Source organism: Nicotiana attenuata, unplaced genomic scaffold (genome assembly GCF_001879085.1).
Source record: "Nicotiana attenuata strain UT unplaced genomic scaffold, NIATTr2, whole genome shotgun sequence".
Lineage (NCBI taxonomy): Eukaryota > Viridiplantae > Streptophyta > Magnoliopsida > Solanales > Solanaceae > Nicotiana > Nicotiana attenuata.
In genome coordinates, this window is record NW_017671580.1 from 142,196 (window position 1) to 152,912 (window position 10,717).

A 10,717-nucleotide genomic window follows, 5' to 3' on the forward strand; every position below is an offset into this window, starting at 1 on the left:
AGGACCATATCGAGTCCTTGGTATCATCGGAAAGGGATCTTACAAACTTGGCACAATGGAGGGCGAACAATTGCCAGATAATTGCAATGTATCACTACTCAAACGATATTATTGCTGAGGTACGACTTTCTCCCTTTACCATTTTGTATTTGATACTAACTTATTGCAGGTGTTCGATCGAAGATGTCGAGAAAACTCTTCAACACGAAGACCTTAGGTTTTAAAGCACGCGTTGCACTCTTTTTCCCTTAGATCGGTTTTTATCCCAAATGGGTTTTTCCGGCGAGGTTTTTAATGAGGCAACAATTATGTGCTACCTGAGGAAAGTTCAACAGTATTCAAGGCTTCTTTTCAATCAACCTCGAATACTGGGGGGCATCACCCTCGGAGGTTATATTTTCGAGAAAAATACTTCATGTCAAAGGGTCTTGATAGGGAAACTTTGTAATGGGCCAAACGGTCAAATGAACCGTGTCCACATAGATTAGCCGAGTCCCGATGGAAAAACATGTACGCATGTATAAATTATTTAAAGAAGCATTCTTTTTATATCAAACACTTTGTGTCTCAAAGAAAAATTTGCTACTATATGAGCTCCATACTTATGATTTTGTGAGAAATGGCTCAAGGGCTGAGCGGAAACATACTTCGAACACTCGGGGGCTGCACGCTTAAATTATCTAAATTCGAATTCACAAGACCTCAAAGAGGCACCCCCAACATATAAGCCAAGGCCATCATACTCGGGGACTGACATTTCGAACAAGTTCAAAATGTTATTGGGAAATAAGTTCAAGAGGCATACCCGAAGGCTACGGCCATATTAAAGGCTACGACCTTATTGAAGGCTACGACCGAAATAATGCGGCTCGGGGATGTCCGAATCCCGCAATAAATAGTAGGCCTTAAAATACTTTGAGAAAACCGGTTAAAAGGCTACCCCGATAAAATGATTAAAATAGGGCTTCGATAAAATCAGCACTTAAAAAACTAAAAGGCTTCGATAAAATCAAACTTCAAAAAACCTTAAGAGATATCAAATTATCTTAACGCAAACGTGCTAAGGCATAAAAAGCAAAGGGGTCTCAATCGACATCGGACCCTCAAAAAACTCAAAAGGTAAAAAATACATGATAAGGAATATAGAAATTTTTACTAAGTATTATAAGCCGAAAAGGGGGAAATATTAGCCATCTTTTAAAGGCCATATCGGCCCAACCTAAAAGAGCCTAAGGGCCAAAACATGTGCGACCCGGCCCGTCGTCACGTGAGTTACCGCCCCGTTTTTCTTATTTTCTGCTTCATTACGTCTTATTACAAGAGTCTCGGGTGAATGAGTCGATTCGGATTGGTTTTGGATGGAAATGAGACACTTAGTCTCTTTAAGGAAAGCTTGTTTTGGAAAAGTCAACTGGATGTTGACCTATGAGTTAGAGGGCTCGGATGTGATTTCTGGTGATTTGGTTAGCTTCGGGGGTTGATTGGTGACTTAGGAGTGTGATCGGAATTCATTTTGGAGGGCCGGTGTAGAATTAGGCTTGAATTGGCGAAGTTAGTATTTTGGCGAATTCCGGTTGATAGGTGAGATTTTGATTCGAGGGTCAGAATGGAATTCTGAGAATTGCTGTAGCTTCGTTAGGTGATTTTGGATGTGTGTGCAAAATTTTAGGTCATTCGGAGGTGTTTTGGTCAGGTTTTTGATCAAAGGCGTGTTTCAGAAGTTTTAAAAGAACTTAGGCTTGAATCCGATGTAATTTGATGGTTTTGGTGTTGTTTGTGGTGTTTTGATGATTGGAGCAAGTTCGAATGATGTTTTAAGATGGGTTGGCACTTTTGGTTGAGATCCCGGGGGCCTCGGGATGATTTCGGATGGTCAATCGGACCAATCTCAGCCTTTGAAGGTTGCAGGTTTTTCCAGCTATTTGATGCAGAGATTTTGTTCAACGCGATCGCGGGGGGTGATGTCGCGATCGCATATAAGCAACTGGAGGGATAAGAGATTTGTTCAATGCGATCGCGTTCAAGTGGTTGCGATCGCAGATGGTCATCAGTTAATGCATCGCGATCGCAGTAGTGTCTGTGCGATCGCATAGAAGGAATTCGAGGGCAGGTCGCTTTGTTCTTCGCGATCGCGTCCGAGGGCCCGTGTTCGCATAGCTTAAGAGTAATGTGCATCGCGCTTGCAGGGATTTTCATGCAATCCCATAGGGTAAAAATTCACCTGGGCAGAATGGTTTTAATAACATTTCATCCGCGAACCAAGTCCCATTTCCATTATTTTTGAGTAACCTTGAGAGCTTTTGACGAGGATTAAAGAGGGTTTTGACTGGGAATCGATTGGAGGTGAGTCTTATGGCCTAGAAACATCATTTAATTGTGGATTCAACACTTAAATTCATGGAAATTTTATTAAAAAGGGAAGAATTAGGGCTTGACTTTTGAAATGAAAATTTGGGGTTTGATGGGTCATTTGGGCTCGGATTTGGGAGTTTTTGGTATGTATAGACTCGTGGCGAGACGAGGAGTCCGGTGATGTGAATTTTTTGATTTTTCGAGAAGTGGGCCCGGGGCTCGGGTTTTGCCAACTTCGTGAATTTTGATGTTTTTCGAGTCTTTTCGATTGGGTTATATTCCCTTAGCCTATTGTAACGTATTCGTTGTGGTTTTGGCCAGATTCGACGCGCGAGGAGGTTGATTTGCGAGGCAAGGGCATAGCGAGCTAGGACTTTGGCCAGCTTGAGGTGAGTAATGATAGTAAATGATATCCTGAGGGTTTGGAACCCCGGATTTGCACAACGTAGTGCTATATTGAGGTGAAACACGCACGTAATGGCAAGCGCGGGGTTGTTTACTACTGGGGATTGTGACTTGGTCCGTCCCGTTTGATATTTTACCATGTAATTGACTAAGCTGATTCGTTTATCATCGTTATTTGGGTTTATTGCCATGTTTTGGGCTTAATGCCGATTACTTGAATCCTTCAGGGATTCGTTATCACTATTTCCTCACTATTTTGATACGTTATTTGAACTCAGTCCCTATAATTATACTGTTTTGCAAACTCAACCGCCTTAATTGCATTCTGAGATTTTAATGACATTTTCACTGCTGTTTGGGCTGAGAACTATTATTTTATTGATGCCCGAGGGGCTTATGATGTTTCTGGACTGAGTGAGGCTTTCAGGCCTTGAGCGTATTGTGAGGAGGCTTTCAGGCCTCGAGTGATATGTGAGGAGGCTTTCAGGCCTCGAGTGTGATGTGTGAAGGCTTTCAGGCCTTATGTTGATATAGCGCTTGGGCCGTAAGGGGCCCCTCCGGAGTCTGCACACCCACAGTGAGCGCGGGTACCCATGTGATATGAGAGTGAGCCCGAGGGGCTGATATTATGCTGAGCGATTGATAGTGAGCCCGAGGAGCAGATTTCTACTCACTATTTACTTGTTGTTTTACCTGATTTACCTGATTTTAAAAGGACACTTCATTCGACTTTTTACTGTTCTACTGTTTTCACTGTTTTACTGCCTGATATTGAATTGCTTTGTGCAGTTATGTTTTTTCATGCCTTCGGTTATTATTTATTATTATTACTCACTGGGTCGGAGTACTCACATTACTCCCTGCACCATGTGTGCAGATTCAGGCATAGCAGAGTCCGCACCTGAGCGTTGATTTCCTTTCCAGACCAGGCAGCGATTTGGAGATACGAGGTAGCTGTTGATGTCCGAAGCCCCTTGTCTCCCCTATCTTATATCATTTATGATTTCTTCAGACTATTGTACCGGATATTACTCCTTGTAGACTTATAGCAAACTCTGTAGTAGCTCATGACTTGTGACACCCCGGTTTGGACTGTGTCGGGATGGTTTCCTTTGTTTTTATCGCTGATTCCGCATTATTGACTATATTAAGCATGTGTTAGAATTGTTAATATTAATTAATTGCTTTGAAAGAGGTGTTGCGTTGTTCTGGCTGGCCTTGTCTTCACGAAAGGCGCCATCACGACCGGGTTTGGGAATTGGGTCGTGACAAGTTGGTATCAGAGCCTAGGTTACTAGGTCTCACGAGTCATGAGCTGGTTTAGTAGAGTCTCGCGGATCGGTACGGAGTCGTCTGTACTTATCCTCGAGAGGCTGTAGAACCTTTAGGAAAAACTCCACATTCTTGAAATTCTTGTCGTGCGAACTTGTTGATCCGAATATTAAACTTCTCTTTGTTCTATTCTCTCACAGATGGTGAGGACACGAGCTACCAGACGAGGTGGACGACCACCAGTACCACCCACTGAGGCCACAAGAGGCCGTGGACGCGGTCGTGGTCATGGCAGAGGTAGAGCAGCAAGGCAGCACCTGTGGATCCTCCAGTTGCCCCAGCTCAGGACCAGGCTCCAGCAGCACCAGTTCAGGCACCAGGTATGCCCATTGTGATTCCAGGTCTTCAGGAGACTCTGGCTCAGATTTTGACAGTTTGCACTGGCCTGGCTCAGGTTGTTTCAGCCACCACAGTAGCAGCTACTTCGCAGGCTGGGGGAGGCAATCAGACCCCCGCTGCTCGCACACCTGAGCAGGTAGTGCAGGGATTACAGACTCCAGAGGCACCTCCAGCTCAGCCAGTTGCACCAGTACAGGAGTACAGGGTTCCAGCTATGCCCGAGGACGAGCAGCGTCGTCTCGAGAGGTTTGGTAGGCTCCAGCCTCCGACATTTAGTGGTGCTGAGGGCGAGGATGCCCAGGGTTTTCTTGACAGATGTCAGGGGATGTTCCGTACGACAGAGATTCTTGAGTCCAGTGGTGTGGCTTCTACTACTTTTCAGTTTACTGGGGCTGCCTTCACTTGGTGGAAGGCGTATGAGGGGCGTAGGCCGACCGGTGCAGCACCTTTGACTTGGCAGAAGTTCTCCACTCTCTTCTTGGAGAAGTATGTGTGAGCACGTGATTTTTGCCTATATGAATTATTCCCAAAATTCAAACAAAATGATATTTCTTTCATTATTTTGCAATTTTGTGAATTTTGTGTTATTTTCTGTTAATTGTTTGCATTTTATTTGTGCATTTTAATTCATATGAAAAATATATATAAAAAAAATAATAATACGCTTGACATTTGCATTTAGGATCTAATTTCGTATTTTAGGATTATTTAGTAGTTACGTTGTATTTAGAACAAAATATAAAGAAAATAACAAAAATAGTCCGCTTTTGCATTTTTAATTGTTAATTGTTGAAATTGTCACGAAATAGATTTTAAACTATTTTAGGAATTAATTAGCTTAATTTTGGAAATAAATTAGGTTTCATTTTAATTTATTTTTGCATTTTAATAAAATCAGGAAAAATACAAAATGAAATACAAAATAAATAAAAGAAATAAAAAGGGAGAAAACAAAAGAAATTAAATTAAAAAAAAAAAAGAGATGTCTTAATAAGAGGACCGAACTGGGCCATTTTAATTGATAAATTTTAGCCCAATCCGTCCCTACCCAACCCCGTTTGACCCAGGCCCAAACGCCCCATGCCCGGCCTGCCCCAATGGACTCAAAACGACGCCGTTTTGGCGTCAAGCAATCCCAGCCGTCGAGGTTGATCAAATCAATGGCTCAGAACGGGTTAGTCACTAATATTTAACTGTCCTAATCGACCCCCCATACCCCCGTCTCGTCTCCCTCACTCACCCCTCATCAGAAACCCTAACGACGCCGCCCTCATTTCCCACCACCGTTAATGGCGGCGCCAGCGTCCAAACCCCACCCCATGAACACCATAGACTCACCTCAACCCCCTCATCCCAAATACCCAAGCCATTTCCTTCAAACACTGACCGAACTCCTCGAATCTTAAGTCGAAGTTTTCCGGCCAAAAACTCAACTTTCTCCGTTCACCATCAAATTAACACCGTAGAACCGCCGTGACCTCCTCTATCAAACCCCCCAATCCCCGTCCCTCGAACATGGCCGGAACTGCTCGAATATTGAATTGAAATTTTCCGGCCAAAACCCTAATTGCTCCAAACTACTCCAAATTGATACCGCATGGTCCCCTGGCTTCCCTCGTGATGAATTCAATATCAATGGTGCTCAAATCCCACTGGAGACTGTCCAATTTTCTTTTTTGAATCTGAAAATAAGGAGTGAGTTCTTTGTTTCTTTTTTCTTTGTTTAGTTTCCTTTTCTTCTTGTTTAAACCCCTTCTGTTGTTTCTGTTCTCATGTTTGTTAATTTCTAGTTAATTTTCATTTTTAGCTTTGTTAATTTTGTTCTGGTTCCGTGTCATGACTGACTATTTGATTCTGGTTCGTTTTTAGTTTGATTAGAATTCGTTCTATGTTGATTCAATACTGGTTTTGTTCGTGAAATTATGTTAGTTTAGCTTAAGTCTGTTTAGGCATTAGTATAAACCTTGCTTTGATAATTTTTAATCAATTTTTGTTTAGGCTTAACTGGTTTCAACTTGTTATGCAGTATAGTCCAATGTTGTTAAACATAATTTCCTTAGTTAGTCTTAATGAATTTAGGTTTAGCTTAATCTTACTGGTTGTAGTTGAAAGGATAGACTAATTGTGACCTAGGTAAGTAAGTTCAGGGGGGTATTCAGGGGTATTTGGGTAATTGGAATTGGACATGAATGTTGTGGATCACACTAGAATTTCCTAGAACTTTCTAGATAGGGGTACAAATAGAGTTTCAGTAATATTAGTGGTAGTTACTTAAGTAACAAGTCAGAAAATAGAGGGTTAAATAGAAATAAAAAGAGGGACTACTTTGTAAAGTTAAAATCTGATATGGCCTCATTTGTGCCTACAAAAGGGCATGCCCTTGCTTTCATTTGCGAGGTTTTCAGCTCCAAAATTTCTTCCCAAAACTTCCTCTCCAATTTCAGATCTGATTTGAAATTCAAACCTTCAAAAATCCAAAAACAATAGAAATCTAATAGAAAAATCCCAAAAATTACTGTTACATTAGTGTTACTTAGGTCATTTTCAGATTCGATCATTGAATTCAATTCTCTAGCTCATATAGGATGAAAGCTACTTGAATTTCCTTGTGTTTTGTTCAATATTTGAGGATTGAAGACAGTTTGAGTCATCTAGGCAGTGGATTTGGGAGATTCGAGTCAACTATGATCTTAGTTTGAGTGTTTTGCTTTCCTGTGTTCAATTTTGGGTATTCGAGCTGGTTTTGGGTTGCTTCAGTGATAGAAATTGTTGCTGTGTTTGATCTATCGCTGGAGTTTCAAATCTGTTCCTGAATTTGCTGTGTCAACTGATTTATTACTGAATTTTGAACTTATTCCTGGGTTGCTGCTGAGAACTGTTACTGCTGCTGACCTTTTCTTCTTCTTATTGATCACTGACTTCCAGGTACACGCTTGAATCTACTCTGCTGTAACTTTGAGATTGAAATGGAATACAATTACTCACCTATTTGATCCTGAAATATGCTGCCTGGACTGTGGGGTGTTGATAGTTAAATAGGCGTTAAATTTAATTGTACAACATAGTTTAGAATCGATTTGTATGTGTATAAATCTGGACTGTATAATTAAGACTGGATCAGACTGTTTTCGATACTGTTGAGACATTTGGAATTGATTGTAGTTCACGTTCTCAATATCTGAATACTGCATATAAAGGTTAAGAACTAGAAGTCCTGAATATGAGCCTGTTTTATTGTAAAACTGCAGCCCCGTTATATTAATTCGAATAGGCCCGTTAATATTAAGCCAGGGTATTTGCACTACTCATGCTGAGCTTACGCAACTCTAACAGTCTGTTGTAATTGGTGGCCACTCTAGTGTACCAGTCATGTGCATTGCATTTAACATGCAATTTGATGCTTCCTCTGGTGTGATTTTCACCGTTAGTGACATCTAGGAACGCACCAGTAGGCAAATAAATAAGTATACTTTGTTCTTCCTTGTATAAGTCATTGAATACAATTAAAACAGCCTGAAGTAACTCAGCAGATTTACATTTGGCGATTTGAGGTTCTGATCGGTTTGGCATAGGCCCAGGCCCAGTTTTGACTCCATTCTCGTTTGGGCCTGGACCAAGGCGTTTGATGGACCAGTTGAAAGCGTGCAGACCTGAGTGTATTTTCCCCTCGTTGGGCTTATCTTAGAGCCCAATGGCTGGACTGTGATGCATAATTACCACTTAGCCCAATAATGAATTAAGTAGGACTTTTTCCTCCATTACTAGAGACAAGTAAATAGAGAACCATAGTTGTTTTTAGGTTTGCCTTTAAATAATAAATGAGATGAGCCTCGCCAAGCAAAATACACAAATTTCGAGGCCCTCAATTAATATTTTATTAATCTTTAGACTCCGGGACGAGCCGTTTAGCGAATTTCACGGTTTTCCCCAAAGATAATATTACCTTCCTGAATGCGGGTGCACATTTATGTGACCCAAATCTAAATCTCAACGGAGTCGAAATGCGTCAAAAGCCACGGGTGCACTGGTGTGACGTGGTTTGAGATACATTTTCACGACGTTGCAATTCTTATTAAAAGGCATAAAATAAAAGCGGTTAAAATAAAAGGCACATAGGTTAGAATATGTTTTAAAATCAGATAAAAGCAAATACAACAGTTGAGCGACCGTGCTAGAACCACGGAATCCGGGAATGCCTAATACCTTCTCCCGGGTTAACAGAATTCCTTACTCGGAGTTCTGGTTCGCGGACTGTTAACAGAGTCATAATTTCCTCGGATCGGGATTCAACCGGTGACTTGGGACACCATTAATCTCCCAAGTGGCGGCTCTGAATATTAATAATAAATCTCGTTCCGACTGTCCTTTAATTGGAAAAACTCCTTCACACCCTCCCAGGTGTAGAAAAAGGAGGTGTGACACATTCTTCTGGCTCAACTCATGCCCCGAATATTGAAAAGGTATTTATATTTTACAATTCCAAAAACTACCTCAATCTTAAGTAACTTACAAAATCATACTTTCTATAAGTGTGTGATAGGAAACTGAATCTATTTCCATGACTAAGATTCTAGGGGTCATATTATTTGAAAGTAGACTATAGAAAAAATATTTGCAAGTTGGTTATTGGTATCTCAATAGGTATTTTGTTTCTTTGAGGAGATCATTTTGGAACAGTGTTATCTATAAATATTTTAAGTTCATGTATAATGATTTCTTAATAGGTACACAAGGTGTAATGCAATGATTTGAGGCACAAAAAGAAAATATCAAAGATTTGCATTTGACAAGAGTATTCTAATCCTTTTGAAGGGTCTGTAAATCTTAATAGAAGGAAATGATACACCTTCTCTCCCATTCTAAGGACTCCTGTTATGGAACAGGTTGTTCATTTTGATTCAGAGATACATCACATGAAAGACACCAAAAGACGTGAGGCTAGCTGTAGAAACGATAATAAAGAGACATGACTAGTAATATTATGAAATTAAAATAAAGAAAACATTGTCTTCATATATAAAGGAAGAGGGTACGTGACCCTCAATTGACTGGAGCTACTTAGATTATAACACATTTTATAACTCGTTACATGTGACGAGAATAATCTTCTAATAATTACTTCTTTTACCACTTACTAACTGCATGGAAGTTTAACTTATTCTGAAGAAGTGGAAGTATTTTCAGGCTTTCTTTTGATCCTTGTTCTCGTTACAAGCATTTCTTCCTAATTTTTTCATTTTGAATGTGTAGGAAAATACAGGTGATGCAATTGGAAATGGTGGCCACAAATCAATTTGAATCATTAAAGTGAATGGTGAAGACCTTTTGAACAAGATGTTTATTTTTGTTGACATTAAATATGAGTACATTTGGTTTTGTAGAGGTCTTTGCTAGTGAACTTCTTGAACCAACATTGCTTTACTACTATAGATAGTACACAAAGTGTGTTTCTTTTGTTGAAATTTATTTCAAGTATATGCATTTGAATTATTTTTATTCTATTACTTATCATTTAAATTAATGCTTCATATATATATATATATATATATATATATATATATGTGTGTGTGTGTGTGTGTGTGTGTGTGTGTGTGTGTGTGTGTGTGTGTGTGAGAGAGAGAGAGAGAGAGAGAGAGAGAGAGAGAGAGAGAGAGAGAACTTGATGCAAACAAATATAGTTTTTTAACCACAAAAGCTAATATAAGTATTTTGTAAAATAATTTTGTAGTGTAGACAAAATCGCCACGCTTAGAAAGTGTGGCCATAGGGAATGTCAATCTGGCATTATTAATGATAAATATTGCTCCAGAAGCCACACTTTCTAAGCGTAGCCTATAACGTGACAATGATCACGGTTTATAAGTGTAGCCTTATGTCACAAAAGCGTGGCTATATCAGAAAATATAAGTGTGGGCTTTGTACCGTATCGGCCACACTTTTAAAGCGTGGCTTCTAAGGCAACACCTACAAAGCATGTCCAATAGTCAAAGGTTACGGGACTTTAGGCCACCCTCCAAAAAGCGTTGCCTAAAGCCGTAAAGTATTGTCTTTGCCCAAATGCTACACTTCTTGGCATTTTAGGCCACACTTCTCAGGGGTGGTTGTAGGCCTAAAATGCTGTAGTGGATGCTCAACAAGCCAATATTGAGGATAGTAGCCAAGAAGAGCATGAATTTGAGGTATTAATTGGGGAGGTCAGAGTAGAACATCAACAACCTAGCCAACTAGAATTTGAGGATGTCAATGTTGAAGAAGTAATACTAGAGTCAACCAAGGACGTTGAAGATAC